The sequence below is a fragment of the Acinonyx jubatus genome, chromosome A1, assembly GCF_027475565.1.
Source record: "Acinonyx jubatus isolate Ajub_Pintada_27869175 chromosome A1, VMU_Ajub_asm_v1.0, whole genome shotgun sequence".
In the NCBI taxonomy this organism is placed as follows: Eukaryota; Metazoa; Chordata; class Mammalia; order Carnivora; family Felidae; genus Acinonyx; species Acinonyx jubatus.
In genome coordinates, this window is record NC_069380.1 from 226,290,947 (window position 1) to 226,314,399 (window position 23,453).

Genomic DNA, 23,453 nt, shown 5'->3' on the forward strand with positions numbered 1-23,453 from the left:
ACTTTTACCTTGGCGTTAGTTCAAGAAAATCATTGCATGCTTTTTAATTAGCTTTAACTATAGAGTTAGAAGGAGATAGATTATGACTTCAAACAAACAAACAAACAAACACCCTCAAACCAACAATATGAGCTACATGAGATAAGAATGTTTTAACTAAAACCAAAAGGATACAAAGAACAGGGCGGGAAAGCAAGTTGTGAGTATTATTTACAGATCTGGACATTTCCACTAATGAACCACAAGATGTTCTAAAGGTTACTTTTGCTAATCACAAACAAAGTGAACCATGCTTCCTGATTCAAGTTTTCTTTTCTTTTTCTTTTCTTCTCTCCATCTCTCTCCCTCTCTTTCTCTCTCTATCTCTCAAGAATGCCTTTTTAACCTGCTGGGATTAACACTGACCTTAATAAAAACCAGCAAAAGCCTATACTGTTAGAGATACAGTACTGTGTATTCACAACCACATACTTTCCTTTTAAAGTAGTAAAATAAAAACCTTGCTGACTTCAGCCAGGGACTCTGTGTCCAAGCTGTCTGCAACTCTGCATCTAGAGTGACATCCACCAGGGAAACACAGACTTTGCTTCTGGCATTTCAGGCAACAAAGAAAATCCAAAATCCAATAGAAGCCTCTTTATAGTGTAATCAATCTTCATTCTCTCTTCAAATGCCATTATCAATGAAATCCCCAATGTTTCTTTCCCCTTTTCTCCCACTCCTCAGGTGTTTTTTTTCCCCCTGAAAGTTCAAAGAAACCTCATGACTGAAAATATTCATTATTTATTCTAGCTTCCCAGGAGAAAGTTGGCAGTCAAGCAAAAAGAACTCTTGTCTCGGATGGCAGACGCTGGAGGATCAACTAATAATTTTTTAACCTTAATGCTTTAATGCACATGTTTGGATTTTGAAAGATGGGCTTACCATATCTTAGTGAGAGAATAGTTTATTAGAAAGGTGTGGGACAACAGCATGGGGAATGACAAAAAGATTCTTATTAATTTGCCCAGTGGCCTCATCAGGAAGTTGGCATCTGAACAAAGACTTGAAGTAGTTAAAAACATTACCCCACATTATAACCTGGAGGACAACATTTTCAGGCAGAGCAAATAACCAGTGTCAAATTCTAAAGCAGAGGTGTACCTGGTTTCTCCCCAGAAATAGCAAGGAAACCAGTATGGTTTCAGCATATTTAGGAAAAAGAATAGTTGGTAGAAAATTAGTCCAAAGAGAAAATGGGGTGAGGGGGAAAGAGGATTATGCAGAGTTCTATAGGCATGCCTTTGTGGACTTTATTGCAGTGGAACGGAGAACCATGGAGGAGCTGCAAGAAGAGCAGTGTGACGTAATTTGTGTTCAAAAAGGATTGGTCTTATTTCTGTGTTGAGAACACACTGCGGTGAGCAAGAGAAGGAGCAAAGAGTACAGCTGAGAGGCCATTTGAGGACCAAGAGATAAAGGTACGTATCCTCTACAGGAGAGGAGAGGTCAGCTTAAGACAGAAGACCAGACTTCTTGCAGAAAAGCACTAACAGTATTATAACAGAAACATTATAGGGACTTTTTAATTTTCTAATAGACACGTTTCAAAAAAAAGTAAAAAGAAGCAGAGGCAATTCATTTTAATAATATGTTATTTAACCAAATACATTCAAAATATTATTTTGACATTTAACCAATCTAAAAAACTCATTGAGATAGTTTTCTTTCAGTTTTTCATATTGTCTTTGAAATCCAGTGTGACTTTTACAGTTTCGGGACAGCTCAATTTGGACTAGCCTCATTTCTTTTCTTTTTCTTCACATTTATTCATATTTTGTGAGACAGAGCATGAGATGGGGAGGGGCAGAGAGAGAGGGAGACATAGAGTCCAGAGCAGGCTCCAGGCTCTGAGCTGTCAGCACAGAGCCTGTCTCAGGGCAGGAACTCAGGAACCGCGAGATCATGATGTGAGCCAAAGTCAGACGCTTAACCGACGCCCCTGGACTACCCTCATTTCATATACTCTATAGCCACAGGCAGCTGATAGCTACCATACCAGCCAGCCCAGATTTGGGGTATCAAGAAGGGAGGTATTATATGTGGACGCAGATGCTGTCGGAGGGGGATCGTGGGAGACTATGGACTTTATTTTCTGATAAGTTCAGTTTACTTGGTGAAGAAGGAACAGTAGAGGGCCAGCAAAATGTGAGGATGGGGACAAAGATGTTGGAAGTTTGTGAAAAGAGAAGGTATGAAATAGTCCTAGAGTATGGAAACATCAAGAGGTGCTGTTTAGCATGAGGGGTTCACCTGAGGTTCAAGATTATGACCTTAAACAGTCCATGTAGCATCACTAAGCTTATTCCTGTGTAAATTGCAGTATGTCCCTTCTACCTTTCTTTTCTCATCTGCTGTTGCTTTATTTGAACAGACGTAACCACTCTGTTACCTACTAAATATTTTGGGGAAATAGGCTTGTCGATTCTATTATGTGTGTGTGTGTGTGTGTGTACTGTCTCCCCACGCTAGAATGTAAGCTTCCTGAGCTTCATTTAGGCAGGTAATTTTATCTGTATCTTCTGTGTCTGGAATATATAATAGGTGTTCACTAAATATCTATTAAATGAAGTCATCAAAAAATATTGTTCTAAGAATAAAGTGTTTCTAGTGTTTTAATGATGCTATTAAGGATTTAAAAAATACAAATGGAAAACCTAGTTTTGTATAAATTGAGTAGCTTCTAAAATTGCCATATGTACTCACTGGAGTGAATTTGTTCTTCCTTATTACCAATCCTGATACAGTAGTAATTAAATTGGATTTTTATTAAACCAAACCATTCTTCACTGCATAGTTAACCGGAGCTTTATAAATTATTCTTATTGTATTCCAGAGAATCTCTCCACGGGTGATAGTGTATTAGATACACAGGTACTTATTACTGATAAATAACCCAAATAAACCATTTTATTGTTTAAACGACAAAATGGAAATAGGTATATTTTAGCCTTAATACAATCATCAATTTGTTCATTTTGTCCCTTTTCAGTTTTATATTAATATGTATTGGGTCACATGCAGAAGTAGTCACAGATTATATTCACATGCAGCGTGGATATCTGTGTCCCATCCATGTGATTCTTCCTCTAGCCTAACATTCTCCTTGCGACAATTCTCACAGAGATGTTCAGCTTGCTCAGCTCTAGGTCAGAAAGAGCAGACATTTCTACTAGCACAGGGTCTCCAGACACATGCACTCCTGCAGTGGATATGAGACTCTCACTTTCTAGAAGACTGCAATGCAAGCTGGCAGGGATTCTGATTTAACGTCACTCCTAGGTGCTGGAATAGTGCCTTTTTCTGTGCTCCTGCCCTCAGCTCATTTCCAGGCACTTCCTATATTCTGTGAGGACAACCAGCTTGGAAAGTCAGGCCAAGTATCTCCGTGCCTCATCCAATAGTCCTCCCCGGATCAGTTCCACCCCTACTTCTAAGGCTGCTCCCAATGTCAGCTCTGGACTTTATTCCTTCCAGCAAAAGCCCTTTTGCAAATCAGTGCACAGTGTTCCTCCCTTATCTGTGGGGGATACATTCTAAGACCCTCAGCAGATGCCTGAAACTGCACATGGTACAAAACCCTACATATACCATGCTTTTTCCTATACACACAGACCTACGACAACGTTGAATTTATAAATTAGGCACAGTAAGAGATTAACAAACAGAGCTCATAGTAAAATAGAACAGTTATAATAATATCCCGTAATAAAAGTTATGTGAATGTGGTCTCTCTCTCAAAATATCTTATTGTACTGTACTTAACCTTGTGGTGATGTGAGACGATAACCCGCTTACCTTTTGAGAAGAAGTGTGAAGGATGTGGACGCTGTGATGTCGTGTTAGGCTACTACTTACCTTTAGACAATTCATTTGAAGGAGAGTCATCTGTCTCTGGACCACGGTTGACCATGGGTAGCTGACACTGAGGAAGGCAAAACTGCAGATAAGTGGGGGCTCCTTTACACTAGAGTCCCGATCTTTAACAATGGAAAAAACACAGTTCTCATCACAACGTGTAGTTTTTAACTGAAAATCTTCACAAATTTTACCTACGGTGTATTTACAGAAATGTACTTTTATTTCACATGAAACAGAATGATTTAGTTTAACAGAATTTTAAGTAATAGTATTTGTGAAATGCCCAGATAGATAAGAAAGGAGATTTTTTTTTCTTTCTCACAGACATTATATGCAAAAATTTGTTGAGTTGTTTGGGAAACTCTTCCAGTCTCTGAATGTAGGAGAATGCAGCCTCTGCTCTTACCATTAATGTGAAAGAAAATAGTCTGACCCGAGGAGGCAGACCAATGTGGAGAATAGTATAGATAAAATATCGTGTAACTTATCAATTCTCTCAGCCTTATCACAATTCCAGACATACAGCTTCGCTACAGCTTAAGTCTTCATAAGCGAGTTCTTCTTATGTCATTGAGATAAGCGAGCCAGTGTATTTCAAAGTAAACTTTCAAAAGAGAAGTCGAAAAGGAGGCAAAATACATACATACGTGTGCACGTGTGTACACACACACACACACAATCACACACAATCACACAGAGTGACACCTGTTGGAAGGCATTAGTCACCTTGCAAGTCACAAAGGATCTGAAATAAGAGAGGGGTCCAGCAAGGTGAGGCCAGTATTTGATAGCAATTTTTCCGTTCAACTTTTTACTGTCTCACGGGGATACAGAGATACCTTTGGAACTGTAAGCTGGTACACATCTTTGGGAAGAGCAAAGGGCTATATACTGAGAGTAAATAGAAAGTAAAAATAAATTAGTCCTCCTGCACCTGCTCGACCTCTGATGAGTCCTCTGTGGATTAGGGGATCTACCTCTAAGAAATTGCTTACCCAAAGCAAAAGTAAATCCTCTCTGCAAAATGGAAACGTCATATAGAGCATCATATCACTTCTCAAATTTTTCATCAAAATGGCCAGTACACAGGGAGGAGATAACAGGCATACGAAAGACTAAGTAGGTTGAAAAATGAGAGGAAAAAAAAAGAGGTAATGAAACAGACTATCAGGAAGCCCAGATACCAAAGTTGTCAGAAAAGGACTTTAAAATAACAGAGCTAATATTCGCAAGAAATTAAATGATGAGAAGAATTTCAGTAAAAAATGTGATGCTATACAGAATAAAATAGGAACTCTGGAAATACAGTGACTGATATTAGGAACTGAAATAATAGATAGGTTTAAAAGTAGAGTAGAAAAACTGAGGGGAATAAGTAATCCAGAAAGCAAGGGAAGAGATAATTTCAGTCAACATCTTACAGAGTAAAAGGAATGCCTCACACAAAGAAGAGTGTAAGAGTTGTATGGAACAGGGTGAAAATAGGCTGCTTGTTCACTGTTGATCAATGCAAAGTTCCATTTCTAATATGTTCATACATCCTAATGCTTTATAATTTCTTACCCCTCTTGCCGTGGTAAAACAATAAAAGTACAACTTTTAAGTCTTTGGAATATCATTCTATTTTATTACCCTGAAGGGTTACTCAAAGTTAGTATCTCACTTCATTAGCACATTGGAGGAAAATCTCAATCATCCTTTGAATAGATAACTTTAATTGCCATACACACACACATTATTTTGATATAATTGAAACGTGTCTCAGTTCTCAATAAATAAACCCAAAGACAAAGCTAGCTCTTGCTCAGAAAAGTGACTGGAAAGAAGACACTCAAACATTGAGTCCTATAACCAGAGTAGGACACACACCCGTATGTCTTCTCTCTTATCTGTTTTCATTATTAAATAGAGGTTATCATGCTGGTTTCTGATGGGACACTGTTGTCAGTGGGACATCTGTTTCTAGAAGAAACTGAAAGTTTTACCCCACTCCTATTCTTTTCTCCAAAGGTGAAAGCAAGACCAGTCTTTCTCAAGGTCAGGAATGTAATTTGGTCACATTATGGAAAGGCACAGTCTGACGTTTTATGCCTGCACTGAATCAACCCTGCCCCCCACTATGTTTTTTATTCATTGTTCTTTATATTTGTATCATCTCCCCCTTTTAGATTGCTAGGATCGTGCCAAGATTGCGTAGTGAGCAGAGGGAAGGAGTTACAGGCAAAGCACAGTTCTTCCTGAGCTAGATGATCCACAACTGTTTGGAGGAACAGAACCATTCATTGTGCTTTGTAAAAGTAAGAGGTACTTCTCTTACAAAGGAGTTACTTACTGCCTTCAAGTGAGAGTGTAGATAATGAATTTAGTACCTAAAATCTGACTTAAGCAGGAAAGAGAAAGTTAAGACAAAGAAGTAAACAGAAAACTAATAGTGCAAAGAAATGTTTGGTACTAAAGGCAGAGGACATGCATCTCAATATCCAGGCATCAGTAAAAATTGAGTTATATTTCATGTGAAATATTGCGATCTCAATGGATTTCTCTTATTAACCTGTTGCCATTAGAAAATACAAATCTCAGGGGAAAATAATGTAATGTAACAGATGTTTTCATAAACTTCTTTGTTCAAAAAATGGAAATCATATTATAATTCTAAGGGACAACAAATCCTAACAATCTCATCACTTCTTATTCTGTTATATGGCAGGTAATAAAAGGATATGGACTACCAAGAAAATTAAATGAAATTTAAAATATTTCCAGAACTAAATAGAATGATAAAAGGCTGCTTTCTGTATTTCAAATTATGGCAGTGTTTTTTCTTATAGTTCAAACATTGTATGGAAATATAGCAACAAAATATCAAAAAGAAAAAAGGAGATAAAGCACATGAGTGACTAAGATGACAATCTGTCAAAGACAAGTTGTATTGACATGTCAGTGTGAGATATTATCTATCATAGCTAATAATACGAATGTCTACATATGAAAACTAAATATATAGATATGTAGATCAAATATAGATATTGATATAGATACACATATAAAATATAAAGATACCCATTTAGAAAATAAAAATATATATTAAAATATCTTAAAATTTAAGAAATCTTATTCACAGCATAAACTAATGGTCATTATTAGACTATTATTTAGTCTTTTAAAGTATATTTCTTTGTAGAATTGCAGAAGCACTTTACTAATTATTAAAAGTACAAAAAAGGTACATACACACACATGCAATCAGAAATGAACACAATTCCACCAAAAATGGCTCCTACTGTGCATAATTATTAGATTATGTTATAAAATAACACAAAAGATGTAAGATTGTGAATCAGGACTTGCCTACAGAAGTCATTCCATAATTGATGTTGGAATTCTTACAGGTCTGGAAGAAATCTTTTTAAATAGACTGAGAAAATATTAGTATTAAAGCATTTGTATAGAATATTTTGAAGAAATTAAAAAATATATTTTTCTATATATTTGCAGTTACTTGTCAAACCTTCTGAGATGTTGGATTATTTCTTTGTTTGTTTGCTCTTATGAGTGTGGGTATATGGTCCATAGGTTTTAATGGACTGTAGATACTGCATGAGAAAATAAGTACCAAACACAGTACCAAAAACGGATCGATAATCTTTGGCAAATTCGTTAAAAGTGAAGTATCAAAATGTCATCATTTTGCTCTGATTTTATGATGTATTAGTTTCAATAATGGAGCATTGCTGATAATTGGGTATTTAGACCTGCAGAAAGGAAACATTGTACAGTTCAATCTCATGTTTTGTGCTCTATCAATTTAAGACTAAAATACTTAAAACCAATATAAATATAAACAACTTAATCAATCGCATGTCAGGAATACACACATTATGAATTAAAACTGAAGGTGGAGATGATTTTCATCCATGAATCTAAAGTTAGAAACAAGATTTGTGGTAACTAATGCTTGTAGCCCAATTACTTTCGTATTGGTGACTTTTAAAAACCTATTAACTGCATTTGAGAAGAGTGTCAAAATCTAAATTTACCACGTCCTTGTCATTAATAGCACATTGGATCTTACTATATTAGTTAATAAATGTAACAAATTCTAAGCGTATATGATACTATCCCTTATGTTCAATTTTAAAGAACAGTGTTTCTTACTTGTCCGTATATGTCATTGCAAGAGAAATGCTCATTATGCTGACTAGGATGAATGTAAATTTCTATCTTATATGTACAACTGAGAACTGAAGTTAGACCAGTAAGTCTCTTACATATATAAGGAGATCTTTGGGCTTTCACAGTGCTGACACCTATCATTTTAGAGCTCTACAAAATTTTGCCTTCACGAAATTATACTTCTGCTGACCCATTATGCTAGCACTTACATCTAAAGCTCTGTCTTTCAAAATATTTTTATACATAAACTGATTTTATTGAAAATATTAACCATATAATAGATAAGATGTCAAGGATGTTGATATGCTCCTTCCTGTCTCCCAGTACTTTCTCATTTTGTCTGTATTATTGCCATTAACCATAAAAAGTGAAACTCTAATTTCATAATCAGCTTATTTTATGAAGATTTAAAGTAAGAGTAGTGTGTTTAAAAATTTAAGTGTGGCATACTTAGACTTTAAACCCTTTAAATGTTTCTGTCATTACAATGTTTTATTTGATTATTCTGACACAGAGCACAATATGTAAACCTGAAAACAAAATAATACTAAAGAACAATGTATTATGATTTTCAAAAGTATCTAATTAGACCAGTGCTTAATTCCAACTGAACACATTGTGTTCACGTGTGTGTGTGTGTGTGTGTGTGTGTGTGTGTGTGTGTTGAGTTAAAGATAGAACAGAGAGATAAAATGAAGCATAGGAAAATCAGTATAATCCTTAGGTCCTACAAGCCTTGATTAATTTAAAGTGTGTCATTTAATAATCCAGTTCACTTTCACACCACATTAAAATAGTGTCTTAATAGCAGAAATAAGATGCTCTGGTACATAGGAAATAACCAATTTATTATGACTCTAATGGCTTCAGGTATCTAATAAGAGGAACAATTTATTTATAGATGGTCCCTGACTTACCACAGTTATACATATGGTTTTTCAACTTTATGATGGTTCAGCATTGTTACGCATTCAGTAGAAACCATACTTTGAATTTTGAATTTGGATCGTTTCCAGAGCCAGCGATATATAGTCTGATGCTCCACATGGCCTGACCAGTAGGTCCCAATCAATGATACAATCACAGGGTAAACAACACGTACAACAACCATTCATTCTACTTTTCACTTTCAGTAGAGAAGTCAATAAATTATATGAAATAGTCAACACTTTATTATAAAGTATTAGATGACCTGGCCCAACTGTAGACTCATGGAAGTGTTTAAGGTAGATAAGGCTAAGGTAAGTGTTGTTTGGTTAGTTACGTGTGATAAATACATTTTTTTCTTAATATTTTCAAACACTGATGGCTTTATCAGGATGAAACCCCATATTAAGTTGACGAAAATCTGTACCTCTATTATTCCTTAACACTTGCTGGACAAATTGAAAGCAAAATTGTTTCAAATACAAAGAAGTATTAAGCTTTTTTGATACTTTTGAATTAGATTGTGAATTCAATTAGTTTTATTTCAGGTATTCTGTGATATGCAAGATCCTGACCCACCATAGAAAACAGTAAAATAATAAGTTAGAATAACCTTTTATATTATGTTTTTAATGTCCCAAATAAAACTGGAAATGAAAATACTTAGCACAATTTTGTTTTATGGTCTCAGACGCGTGTTTTGTAAAACATAGCTATTTCTCTCCATTAGTGTTGTTTTTCTCCAGCAACTGTTCACACTACACTCTTCCGCTCTCCAAAAACAGACTTATTCTATTGCAACACCTTCCTCAACATCATTATTACTCTAAATGACAATTTTTAGAGTTAATTTATGATTTTTTTAATTTAATTTGAAAACTAAACACTTGTATCTTGGTGACGATGTGAAGACAATGCCCTCTGTTCCATTTTGGACTGTAAAGTTTTCCCTCTTCATAGTTCATAAAGAAAAAAGAAATGACCCTCGAGTTGTACGTGGAAAGGGGACACAGAGACACCTAACACTCAAAACGATTAAAATATGTAGACAAGAAAGCTATGTTGTTTCTGAGGTTAAATACATATTTTAGTTTTTCTTATTAAGTTTTTTATTTCTATATATACTTATTTTATTTATTTATTTATTTGTTAAGTAGTTAGTTTAATTGTCACGACAATTAGGGCATCTATCTTAAGTCAAATTTATCAAATAAGAGTGTCATTTTTTTTTTTTGCTATTTAAATTTCATTGATTTGGCTTTGCTATGTATCCGTGGAAGATTTATCTCTATATTTTACTTGCAAGATTTAAGGTTTATATCAGGAATGACCCAAAGGGACGGAACCTTCAAAGACAGTAGTAAGGAGTAAAGAGTAGAAGATAACGCAGTTCAGGGCAAGCAATCTGTGCCCAGAAAGTCAAAGGTGTGAGGGTCCACTGGAGCAGCACCCCTCGCCAGGGTGAAACTCTCAGTGGTGTGAAAGTGTTTCTCTCTGTCCTCTCTGCTGTGAGACCCCACGAGGCCAGAGGCTTGTGGAGTGCTGGCCCGTTGGGGAAGCAGACAGACAAGCTACAATTATTTCACTATGGTTTTGTAATCTGTCCAACGACAGAGGAAAATAACATACATGCTACATTGTGCTCTTCTATAGACACATTGTGAAAAAAACAGGTATTAGAAAACAAAGAAAGAAAACTGTTTTTTAATTCTCATTTAGTCCCTTAAATGTAAATTCTTTAATTCAGGAAGCTACAAAATAAAAACAACTAAATTAACTTAACAAAGTTTGTTGGTTTCAAGTATAAAGGAGACATTTACTATAGATATGTGAAAGGTATACAAAGGAAAAAATTACAATAAAATATAACTTTTCTGTTCTCGAAATAACAAATATTAATAATTCCAGGTGCCTCTCTTTCAGTTTGAAAAATAACATACAGGGACTATTTTGAATGATAACATATTTTTGGTTTGCATTGTTGAAATTAGTAGTAAACAACAGTTTAACACCTGTATAATGTGTCTTTAATTTTACAGGAAATAATTCAACTGATAATTTCCCAATTCTGCATATAGAGCATGTTTTGCTTTGTTTTCTCTATTGCTTTGTTTTTTGGCATAATTTGGGGGGACTGGTTTGTTTTTGCTATAATAAAAAATCTTCCATAAATATATGTGAACATAATTACAAGTCTTTTTTATCTCATTTCCTTATTTTATTATAGAATTACATTATTGTTATTGTGGGATCTTTTTATATATATTGCTAATTGATTTTCAGAGAAGAAAAAACCTGACCTATTTATCCATGAATGACTAGTGTTTTGAGTATGGCTTTTAAACCACATCCATTCCAATATTATATTGACTATAGTACTTATCAAAAGGAATCTTATTTTTCTTAATTTTAAAAAATATATTCAGTCAGATCTACAGCTATACCTGTATCTATATTTCTGTATGTTAGAAATATGCCTTGGAAAATATACATGTTAATGTCTATATCATACTAATGCTTATTTTTATATTTTCATGACTAAAATGAAATGCTTTTCATTGGCTAAATATTAGGTGGTCATTTTTCACTCAAAAACAAGAACATGATTTGGGTAGCAGTATAGTAAGAAATGTAAGTGTCATGTAGAAATGAATAAAGAAATTAATAAATGTAACGTAGAAATGATTGTCATTCTTACATCCACTACATGGTCCACATAAATGGACCACATACTCAGGTCCTAATGTGTTCTCTGCATGGATACCTAACTTCCTACAGTGGGAAGAAGCCCTAAAGGAAGCAGCATTGGGGGTTGGTCACCGGATTAAATCCAATTTGAAAAAGTGAAATAATCTTTAGAGCCTTAACAATATGGATGGAAACTAATTTTTCTGAGAATCAAGACGAAACTAGAGAATGCCAAAAATGAAATGATCATTCAGATTTGAATGCTTTCATAATACATAGCTTTGTATGTATTTTTTTAACTGCCACAGTTAACTGTACAGTTTAACTGTACAGTTTAACTGTACAGTTTTGGAGGATATTGCCCAAAGCCGAATAGTGTTATCTCCAGAACAGGGAAAACTTCTAGATTAACTAGACACAAGTGTATCTCTACCCTAGCAGATTTTGTTGATGGTGATGATGTGGGTAATAAAAATGAGTTGAATGAGGGCACCTGGGTGGCTCGTTTGGTTAAGCACCCGACCTATGCTCAGGTCATGATCTCACAATTCGTGGATTCAAGTCCCGTATTGGGCTCTGCATTGACAACTCAGAGCCAGGAGCCTGCTCTCTCTCTCTCTCTCTCTCAAAAATGAATAAACATTTTTAAAAAATTTAATGAGTTTATGGGATGTGTCACATGTGGCAGATCACCTTCTGGAGATCTCTGTACAATCTATCTTTGCAGGAAACCAAGGATCTGGGACTGAAGGGAGCACCAGGGCAGGACTAAAAGCAAGAGTTTTGACTTCTCTCCCAGCTGTCAGTGCTTGTAAACAATTCTCACACTTCAAGGATTGGAAGACAAATCCCTTTTTAGTAAGTTGTTTTTTGTAACCACTGACACTAGAATAAGTCAGGTATGCAGAAAAGGTGATGTTCAAAGGGAAATTTTCAAAACTGAAAATATGTTGAAATTTCTAGTAAATCTAACAAATCTTCTGGTCTCTACTTAAGAGGCTTTACCAAGTTGCATAATTTAAAAGATACTGGTGGAGGGGGGTGTCTGGGTGGCTCAGTTGGTTAAGCATACGATTCTTGATTTCCACTCAGATCATGATCTCACAGTTCATGAGTTAGACCCCTGCACTGGGCTCTGCACTTACAGTGGGGAGCCTGCTTGGGATTCTCTGTCTCTCCCTCTCTCTCTGGCCCTCCCCCCCTCAAAATAAATAAACTTTAAAAAATAAAATATACTGGTGGATGGAAATACAGTTAATCATGCTATGCATTAGCACAAAAATATTTAGGAAAAGAAGTACCATTAGACCATTGAGTCTAAAATCTAAGTGAAAAGACTAGACATTCAGAGTAATTATGTGTTTTGCCTTGTAGTCTCTGCTTTAACAAAGGGATACAAGAAAAAAAACAAATGCAGAAAAGAATCAGTCTATTTTTATGAGAAAATGAAAGTGAATAAAGATAGTAATTCAGGGCTTTAAAGTGTTAGAAAAATTGATTGCCTCTATACTTCAAAAGTATGGGATAAGACACAAGCAGCTTGGAGTGATAAAGTCTTATTAATATTCACATTTGACATATATATGAGTATGCCCTTCTCACCTAATGCCATTATTTCTAATAGCCTCAAGGTAGCTGCCATTAAGTTGAGAAAAAAAAACTATTGGGCCAGGGAATACAAGAAATAAAACTTTTTAGTTCAATTACATTGCCCCTGGTTTAATATCCTATACTGGGTTTATAGGGATAAAGGTGGGGGAAGGCATATAATTTAACTCTTTAGTTTATGGGTCACTGGACTTGGAAGCTCCCTATCTAAGACTGATGGAAAAGACTAGCATCCTTTAAAATCTTTGATTTGTGATTGGATGCAGGAATTAGGGATAGCCCCTGGGAGTGGGAAGTATAAAATGGCATTTGTTTCCAGAATGTGACTATTACTGACATCTAATCAACCAAACCTGTTTATCCTTCCTGGACATGCACCCAGACTACAATTACCAGCCCCCTTTGCAGTTATAATTAGGTAAGTATTTGATTTCAGACCAATAAACAAAGGTAGAAATTATGTGAGCTACTGGCCGGCTTATCACATGATAATCTCTCATGTGTAATTCTCCATGTTTGCCATCCTTGGGGGTGGATATGACTTCCAGGGTTACCTTAATAGATGCAATTTTATTGACAATTGACCTACCAAAATCGAAATTTCATGTGGTTAAATCACATAATATGGAGAAATACAAAAATAGAAGAGACTCAATTTCAAACCAACATTTGGAAGACATGACTCAACCAAAAGGCCATTGGACAATTTTAAGACCAAAATTAAAAAAAAAAAAAGCAACTTTGTGAAGACACTAAGATTTGAGAACTCATTGGCTCCAATTCCCCACCTAACGTGTCTAAAATATGTACTGAGTTTTCTTTACCCTGATTCTACTACATATTTAAAGTAAAAAATTTTTAAGCTCTATGTTATAGCCTTAATTTTCATTCTGAGAAGATTTTTCCAAGGTTAAAAGTGCAAGAGATGTGTTACAGGACAGAGTATGAGCAGATGAGGAGAGCCTTCAGACTGTAATGCGAGTTAGTATCTGTGAGAAAAGAAAGGGAAGGAGGTAGACATGGGTGGGAGGAGCGTATGAGTGTAGAACAATGCCAAGAAAGGTCTAGCCAGCTTAATGCAGACATCCTGAGCCAAGGTTGTCCAAAAGGGAAGTCTGCACCTCGCCCTAATGGGCATGCTTTAGAACTGCTACAATGCTCAGCCATTGCCTGGCAGAAGTCCATCACAACTGCGGCCTCAGCCTGAATACAGTGGTTGATTCAGAGAAGCAGCATCTGGGAATATCAGCACATCACGGTTGTCCCAGTAGGAAATTCAAGCAACTTATTTTCCTGGCTGCTACAGTCCATCCCTGGGGCTCATTAGAATTTTGGCTGCTTAGCGTAGGACAATAGGACAAGTAACGCAACACCCGTTAAGAAAGAACGGAAACAGCGAAAACAACATACGTTTCGACCCCTCCTGCAGTCTACATGCTAGCCTTACATTTACTCATAAACAAAAATAGAAGTTCTTGCATTTCTTCTGCAGATTATCCTAGCTCCTAGAAAGGAACATCGGCCTTCTAGGGGCGATTTCCCTGAGACAGACAGACTACTACAGGAAACAACAAATGAGACATTGACTAATAGTTGGCTCTTACAGGCCCAAAGTATTAGGATTACAATGCCAATTACAGTTTCCTGCTGGAAAATAAGAAATTGAGTTAATGTATCTAGATACCTTTTAACAAATACTTCTTTAAAAAAAAAAATCATGGGGCACCTGGGTGGCTCAGTCGGTTGAGCGTCCAACTTCGGCTCAGGTCACGATCTCATGGTCCATGAGTTCGAGCCCCACATTGGGCTCTGTGCTGCCAGCTCAGAGCCTGGAGCCTGCTTTGGATTCTGTGTCTCCCTCTCTCTCTGCTCCTCCCCTGCTTGCAATCTGTCTGTCTCTGTCTCAAAAATAAATAAAACGTAAAAAAAAAAAAATTAAAAATAAATAAATAACTCATAAAAACCATTTCTTAGTTGAGCCTGTATTAAAGGCAGGGTATATCCCAAGGCCCAACCAAAAAGCAATGGAAATGCGATTGCTGAATAAAGGGATCCCCAAAGCTGAAAAAGAAACAGTAATGATGACCTTCCTACCTGATACTGAGTTTTGGGTTGGCTAAATGAATGTTCCTTCACTCTAGTTACAGCCCCCAAGGGTGCTTACTTGTCCACCCATGATTCATTTGTTGCAGAACTAAGGCCATTCTGAAGGCCGACCTTTCTCTTCCGCCTTGAATTATTTGAAAGTAAGATAATCTATACATAAGAAAGCCTGACCTATAGCACAGAGCAAATGATGTTACTACTCCTGCCTGTAACTCTCAAACACAATCTAAAGCTTAATTTGTAACCAAGATAATAATCAATATTGTGTAAAGCTCTACAGGAAACATAAAGGATGCAACTGAAGCCAAACCAAAAGCAGGTGACAGTCAAATGACCACAGGGTCTTGCTCAAGACACAAAAGACAATCACGACTAGAGTCTAGAAGTTCCCCTGAAGAGTTATAATTAACTTTTGATTTTTTCTGCTTAACATTTGAGACTTATTTCCCCCTTCCATTCCCCTTTAAAATCCCCTGCCTGCACTGAGATTGTAAGAAGTTTATTTGGGACATTGGTCCACCATCTTCTCAGCTAGCTGGCTTTCTTGAAAAAAGTCATATTCTTGGCTTCAACAACTTGTCACTTGACTTATCGGACTGTCATGCAGTGAGCAGATCAAACTTTGGTTGGGTAACACCTTCACCCCTCTACCTTGACATGAGCCTTCTTAAGGAGAAAGACGATTAGAGGTAGGACAGAAGTTTCTTTGTCCCAAATGAGGACTATAGGCTACATGCGTCTGTATTGCATGCTGAAGAAATCTTGCTGAGGATTAAATCCATATAGTTCAAGCTCTCCTTTTGTTCTTGTTTATAGAACATAGGCTTCAAATACATGATTTTACACCACAACAAAATATTTTTAGCTCTGTGTATTTCACATAAGTGTATCATTATGTATCTTGTGTCTGTGTCTTTCTCTTTCACACCCCACCTAAAAGTTACCCAGCATAAATTACTTTCTTGAAATTTTACCAACGAGTTTCCATTTTTCCTTCTTACCATACATCTTATAATGTTCACAACTGACAGGCACAAAAAGAAAGTCCTAACCCATAATTAAGATTAAATTAGTTGTCTTACATCACCCAGCTAATTAGTGAAATAGTCAAGATCATTTGGGTATCAAAAGGTAAAATACCTAAAATATCTTATATAGGATCACAAATATCATCATCTTAACCATCACACAGAGAGTACATGTGTGTTTTATATATATGACACTTGGGATAGTAAAGCAATTGAAAAATGAAACAAACTATGGTATTTTCCATCTTTCTAACGTCCTCTGCAATATTCTACATACTTGAACTTATGTAAGAATCCTGACACTAATGTTATTTGACTTTTTTCAAGAGGAATTATCTGCCTCAAACACTAAAAATCAGGAGGACAAACTCAAAGCTTTTTTTAAAAATAAACCATTCCTGGGGTGCCTGAGTGGCTCAGTCGGTTGAGTGTCTGGCTTCAGCTCAGGTCATGATCTCACAGTTCGTGGGTTCGAGCCCCTCATCAGGCTCTGTGCTGACCTCTTGCTCAGAGCCTGGATCCTGCTTCAGATTCTGTGTCTCCTTCTATCTCTGCTCCACCCCCCCCCCAACTCATGCTCTGTCTCTGTCTCTCTCTCTCTCTCAAAAATAAACATTAAAAAAATAATAAAATAAATAAAATAAAATAAAAATAAACTATCCCTTGTGAGATTCAAAAGCACCCTACTAAATAATTATTGAAGTGGGAGTATTTCCTGAAGATCAATTTGGCTTATTCACTTTTTGTGAAAAATTCTATATTAAATACTTTGGCATGAAAAACCCCATCAAGTGATGGCCATTTTCAGGTGCTGGAGCACTGTTTTATTATCATTAAAATCTACCAAAACAACTCTTCTATGGTTATACCAAATTTTATGCTACAACTAACGTTTCTATTTTCCACAGGATGATACGTCAATCATATGAGGTATATTCCCTCCAACAAAAGTGTGACTCAAAAATTAATTTTCAGAATTGCTTTATCATTTTTATATTTTTGATAATTCATCATCATCAAAAGAACTTTAAAAGTACAGAAATATATGTGTATACACAACATAGCCATATAAATTATACGGTTATAATTAACTGATTAAGAAATACTACTTTACTAGTGAGATCATATGATATTGTGATTTATAATAAATATATGTTTGATCTTACTCCTGTTTCTGGCAGAGCTCCCAAAACCCTTGGAATTTCCTAAGTGATGAGAGCAGCCAAGGTGTTTTTGTTATGTTAATGAGGTGGCTTAGAAGCCAGTAGGAGAGAGGGACTGGAGGTTGAATAAATCCTCAGTGGGAATCAATCATACCTATGTAATGAAGTCTCCATAAAAACCCAAAAGGATTGGTTTCTGAGAGCTTCCAGGTTGGTGAACATGTAGAGATCTGGAGGAAGCAGCATGCTTTGAACTCTGTGGATAGGATAGTTCCATTGTGAGCATGGAGACTCCGTGCCCTTTCCTCATACCTTCCCTTAGGCATCCTTCCATCTGGATGTTCATTTGTATCCTCTATCATATCCTTTTATAACCAACCAGTAATTCACAAAGAAAAATGTTTCAGAGTTCTGTGAGCCTCTCAAGCAAATTAATTGAACCCAAGGAGGTCATGGAAACCTCTGATTATAGCCAATGGGTCACAAGAACAGATAACAACCTGTACTTGTGATTGGAACTTGAAGTCCAAGGAGGGCGTCTTTGGACACTCCAATTTATAGTCAGCCAGTTAGAAGTGTGGGTAAACAGCCTGGGCTTGCCTGGGCGTCTGTCTGAAGGGCTGGGCAGTCTTGTAGAAATGAGCACTTAACCAGTGGAATCAGATACTTTCTCAGAGTAGAGAGGGTCAGAATAGAGTTGAATTATAGGACACCCAGCTAGTGTCTAACAATTGCTTTTTGGTGGTGTGGGCAAGTCCCCCCCCCCACCCCCACGATGTGTTAGAATTGGGTTCAAGAATTTAAAAGAAATTATAACCAGAAACAAGTGACTTTTTTGTATGGCTTAGAAATGATATCTTACAAAAATACATTCCTAATATTTCAAGTGGGTTTATAAACAAGCCACTTTGACTAATCCCTAGGCTCCCCTAACACAACTCCCCTATCTTCTGGTAAATCTTAACTAGTTTACATCTAATTACAGCAAGAGGATCTCATATTGTTAATTCCTATTCTCCTTCCTTTTCCAATGCCAATTTGTGATGGCAATTTTCTAGGACCCAAAATAGCTGTACTTGACCTTTCTTTTCTGTGAGCCCACACCTAAACAAAGTAAGTACTCAGTAAATGTTCAGATCTTTTCTCGCCTGACAAAGCCCCATATATATAACTCGATTTTAGCCTGAGGACCAGCTTTCCATTTCTCATTCTAATACACTGCTGAAATGAAATTTTTCTGTCAAAAAAACTTATCCTCTTCCTCCTTGCTTCTTCTGCCTGAAGACAAAGGTGCTTTCTTGAACTTCAGCCAGTGGCGGGCAATGGCTTATGTGTGAGTCCACTTTCAGACATCACCTCCCTGTTGGTTGGGATTCAGAAAATCTACACTCTATTTATTTATGCTCATGTTCTAACACTATGTCACTACTCTTAGGGAACATTACATTAACTGCTTTCCTAAACTATGGATATACAGGATATACATATGTGTGTGTGTGTGTGTATATATATATATTTTTTTTCCCCAGGCATCCTATCTTAAACTTCTTTTACATAGTGTGTATTCAGGTTCTCTGTTTGTCACACAACACCCATAGGGCTCTATATGATTCTAAGATATGGGTAATGTAATCTGATCATATATCTCAATATTTAAATTTATTTCTGGAGAAACTACTTGTTTTTAAAGTGCTATTGAGATATAATTCAGCCATGAAAGGTACAATTAATTTTTTTAATGTTTATTTATTTACTTTGGTGGGGGAGGGGCAGAGAGAGAGGTAGAGAGAGAGAATCCCAAGCAGGCTCTGCACTGTCAGCACAGAGCCCCATGCGGGGCTCGAACTCACAAACTGTGAGATCGTGACCTGAGACAAGATGCTTAAACGTCTGAGCCACCCAGGCACCCCTACAATTAATTTTTTTAAGTATATTCCCAGACGTGTGCAAATATTATCACAGTCAATATTAGAACATTTTCATCACCTCAAGAAGAAACCTTGTATGCTTTAGTTATCAATTGCCCAAACCCTCAGATATCCCCCAACCCCTCACAACCACTAATCTACTTTCTAAGGACCATTATTATATGAGACATTACCACTAAGAAAAGCTGGGTGATAGGAAACAGAAAAGCTCTTTACTATCTTTGCCAGTTTTATATAAATCTGAAATTATTCTAAAGTGAAAACAACATAAGAAATACCTCCACACATACGGGACAAAGCAATACATCATACCGTTAAACCAGTACGATGCTTGTGCAAAACCAGACTGTTCCAAGTACTTACGTGTATAAACTTACCGTATCCTCACAACAGTCAAATAGAGTTGAGAGACCCTTACAGGTAAAATTCAGGCCCAGAAAGTCAGTGAATTTCCCAAGGTGCTCAGCCTAAGAACATTCAGACTTTCTACTCTGGCTCCTGGCTCCACAGTCCACTCTTTGAACCACTGTATTGTTCTACTAGCTCTTCTAAATAATTGACTTGAGCCATTCAATATACGAGGAAGAGAAAACGTTGAAGTATGAGATTAAAAATCTTGAGCTTTTTGCCACACGTGAGTTTTAAAGAATTACAATTACTAACTCAGAAGTTATTTTTCTCACTAAATGTAGCATGCATTGGAAAGGTCTAACGGTGGATGAAGTAGGTTACATGGAGCCTACATGCCCATTGACGTGAGCGACAAAACATGGTTGTATTACAAAATGCTGGAATGTGTCTAAAAGGGCCCAGATCTTTAGTCCACTATCAAATGTGTCACGTTGGGACATTTATTGAATCCCTCTATTTGTCAGTGCTTTCACCTATAGATCATAGCACCTACCTCAAATGCTTGCAAGGTTACATAGCAGACAGTAAGTGCTATGAAATCAGTGGAAGGAATGATGGCCAGAGTGTGAGTTGGGGCAGGACAGGGGAGCTAATTCAAAGAGGGTGGCCCAGAAAAGACTATTATTCACAGAAGATGTGAACAGAGACCTGAATAATTTCAGTAAGTGAGTCATGGGGCCTACTTAAGAGAGTATTTTAGGCAGAGGGAAGATGTTCCCTTGAGAGGAGTTTGGACAACGGCAAACCTAAACAGATTCCTATAACGTTGCCTGAGACACTCTTCTACCCACAGAAATGTCCTCTTCCTTAAGTTTCATAGCACATACAGTCTGGCTATGCCACACAAATTAATATTGAAATATAAAGGACTCTGTACAGACCCTGCATGAGTATTCATCTTTCACCTGGGACTGGATTGTAAATTGTTTCATGGTAGTTTATCATATAGTATGTGTGTGTGTGCTTGTGTATGTGTCTGCATGAACGTGTGTTTATTTAATTATCTAAAGCATCAAGAAAAGTATAAAGATTACGCTATGTGATTAATAAATTCTAGCAGACACATTGTTTTAAAGCAGAAACTATGGTTTTGATTATAGTTCTTTTGTCATGGCTCTTGAATACTTAATATATACTCACTGGAACCAAAATTGTCTTAAATTTGCAATATAGCTTACAGGTTTGAGCAGAATTGTGCACACATTGTCATGTACTGTGATCTACTTTACAGTTATGAGAGATGGTCAAGGTCATTTTAATCTCTTTTCATAAACAGGTCAGCCTTCTCTTTGAGAAACCAAATGGCTTTCCTTATACAGTTAATGAGTAGCAGAGACCAGAATTGAACCAAGGTCATCAGGCCCTTGTTTATTTCCTCTAACTTTGTTATAACCCAAAATGACTCTAAAATATTGCAAAATAAGATTAAGGCCATAAACATTAAAAGAAATATTATTATGGTTCCTAAAAAAGTAAGAACCACAATTCTTTTAATTGAATTGGAGTCATGCCCCTGACAAATAAATGCTCTGGAGCCTGGCAGTAAAGAAGACTACTTTTAAAAGGTTGTATTTCTAAAATATTAGCACAACATAAAATGATAGCTTTCAGGGGAACCAAATTTCTAACAGCAGAAATTGCATGAACTGCTCTTTGGAGAAATGAAAGAGTCACTCTGATACCTTGTCCACAAGTGAGTAGAATTCCAATGTGACCATTCTCAAAACGTAATATTAAATATTAAAATTATTGAATTATTTTCAGGGAGAAAAATCAAGAAAGATGCAAGGCTGAGGTCTGGATGAGAATTTAAGAAGAATTCTTGGCTTTTGTATAAAACTGGAAGATGAATCGCAGTCAGATCCATATATTATATTAATGTACAGATAGAGTAAATCCTCATTTTAATTACTCATAGATGCATTTTCCCCCTTCCCATTATCTGTAGCAAAATTTGAATCCAAGTTTGGATTTTTTCAGCCTCTTAGAACTTTAGTTAGAAAATTTCAAGTGAATAGAGAGGAAATGTAAAATATGTTAAACATTGCCAAAAATTATGCGTTAGGCAAATCTGCTGCCAAAAGCCATGTAATGATTTCCAAAGACAAATGACAGTTTGTGTCCTCTCCAGGCACTTACTCACCTTCCCCGTCTGATTATTGGAATATTTACAACATAAAGCCTATGTGTGGTGCTCAGTTAGGTTCTATTGCCTATCAGAGTTTCAAGCTGGTGAACACACAATCTCAGTTTTGTAGAAGCATGTGGCCAGAAGCCATTCAAAATGCCAGAATTGTCAGGGCACCTGGGTGGCTCAGTGGGTTAAGCCTTCGACTTCAACTCAGGTCATGATCTCACAGCTTGTGAGTTCGAGTCCCACGTCAGACTCCATGCTGACAGCTCAGAGCATGGACCCTGCTTCGGATTCTGTGTCTCCCTCTCTCCCTGCCCTGCCCCCGCTCACACTCTGTCTCTGTCTCTGTCTCTGTCTCTCTCTCTCACAAATAAATAATAAACAATTTCAAAATGCCAGCATTGTCAAGCAGGCATTTAATATCCAACAGATGACACATAATCAAGTCCACACATGCTACATTTCTGTTAAGAACAGCTCATAAATAGAACCCGAGGCAGAACTGCATTGCTGAATTCTTTACTAATTAAGCTAAATATGATACAACATATAGAAAAGTATTAAGCATATTGAAAATTACCAGTTTTAACATTTAGATAGGAGCTGTATGGCATTATCTTATAGACATTTATAGTTAGGAAAAATACAGAAAATAACTAAGCCCATGCTAAATGAGATGATTTTCAAGGTAGGAAGTGGAAACATAATTTGTAATTTTAGAGCAAATAACAGCTCATTTTGGTGAAAGTGCCAACACTATAGAAGACTAGTTCACTGCATGCAACTTATAAAACCAAAATGGAAGACATTGAGAGTAGTGCTATTTTTCAAATACTATGTATATGCAAGTCTCATTTCACATGCTTAAAAATGGTAACATTTTTATCTGGTTTTATTTGAGGGAAGACTTCAAACAAACATTCTTGTATGTTTATATTTTTTAAACCTAACATAAAAACATGAGATCTGGGGACTTCATTTTTATGACTATAAGTAGATATTTTGAGCCTTTTTCATCTGGATGTTATTTTTTGTACAATTTGTGAGCAAGATTGTTGAGCAGTATGCTTCCTCTAGCTTCAAAATGACAGAACTTCTGCTGATTCTATTTATCAAAGCATAAAAATGTATGCTAAGTTATTAAGTAATTTTTCTTTTTAGATGAGGAAAATTGTATCGCATTATTCTAGATGAAAAATAAATTTTGCATTGGTGGTTTAAGAGCTAATGACAGATATTAATGGGTTTTCTAGAACCTGTTTTCCACGGAGCATTATTTTTCAGCAAAACTGGGATATTCAGGGTCAGGAAAAGACAGGAGAGAATTTCTCTGAGTGTGTTCAAAGATGTTCCTGTCAGCCTTTTCTTTAACAATTTCCCTCAACCC

General features: G+C 36.3%; 1 long non-coding RNA gene across 1 annotated transcript; it reads left to right on the forward strand.

The window, feature by feature from the left end:
• Positions 1–882: 882 nt before the first annotated feature.
• On the forward strand, positions 883–15,198 carry LOC128311546 (uncharacterized). The gene is made up of 3 exons (XR_008290001.1): positions 883–1,460; positions 12,416–12,546; positions 13,563–15,198. It is a non-coding gene; the product is annotated as an uncharacterized LOC128311546 (long non-coding RNA).
• The last annotated feature ends 8,255 nt before the right edge of the window (positions 15,199–23,453 follow it).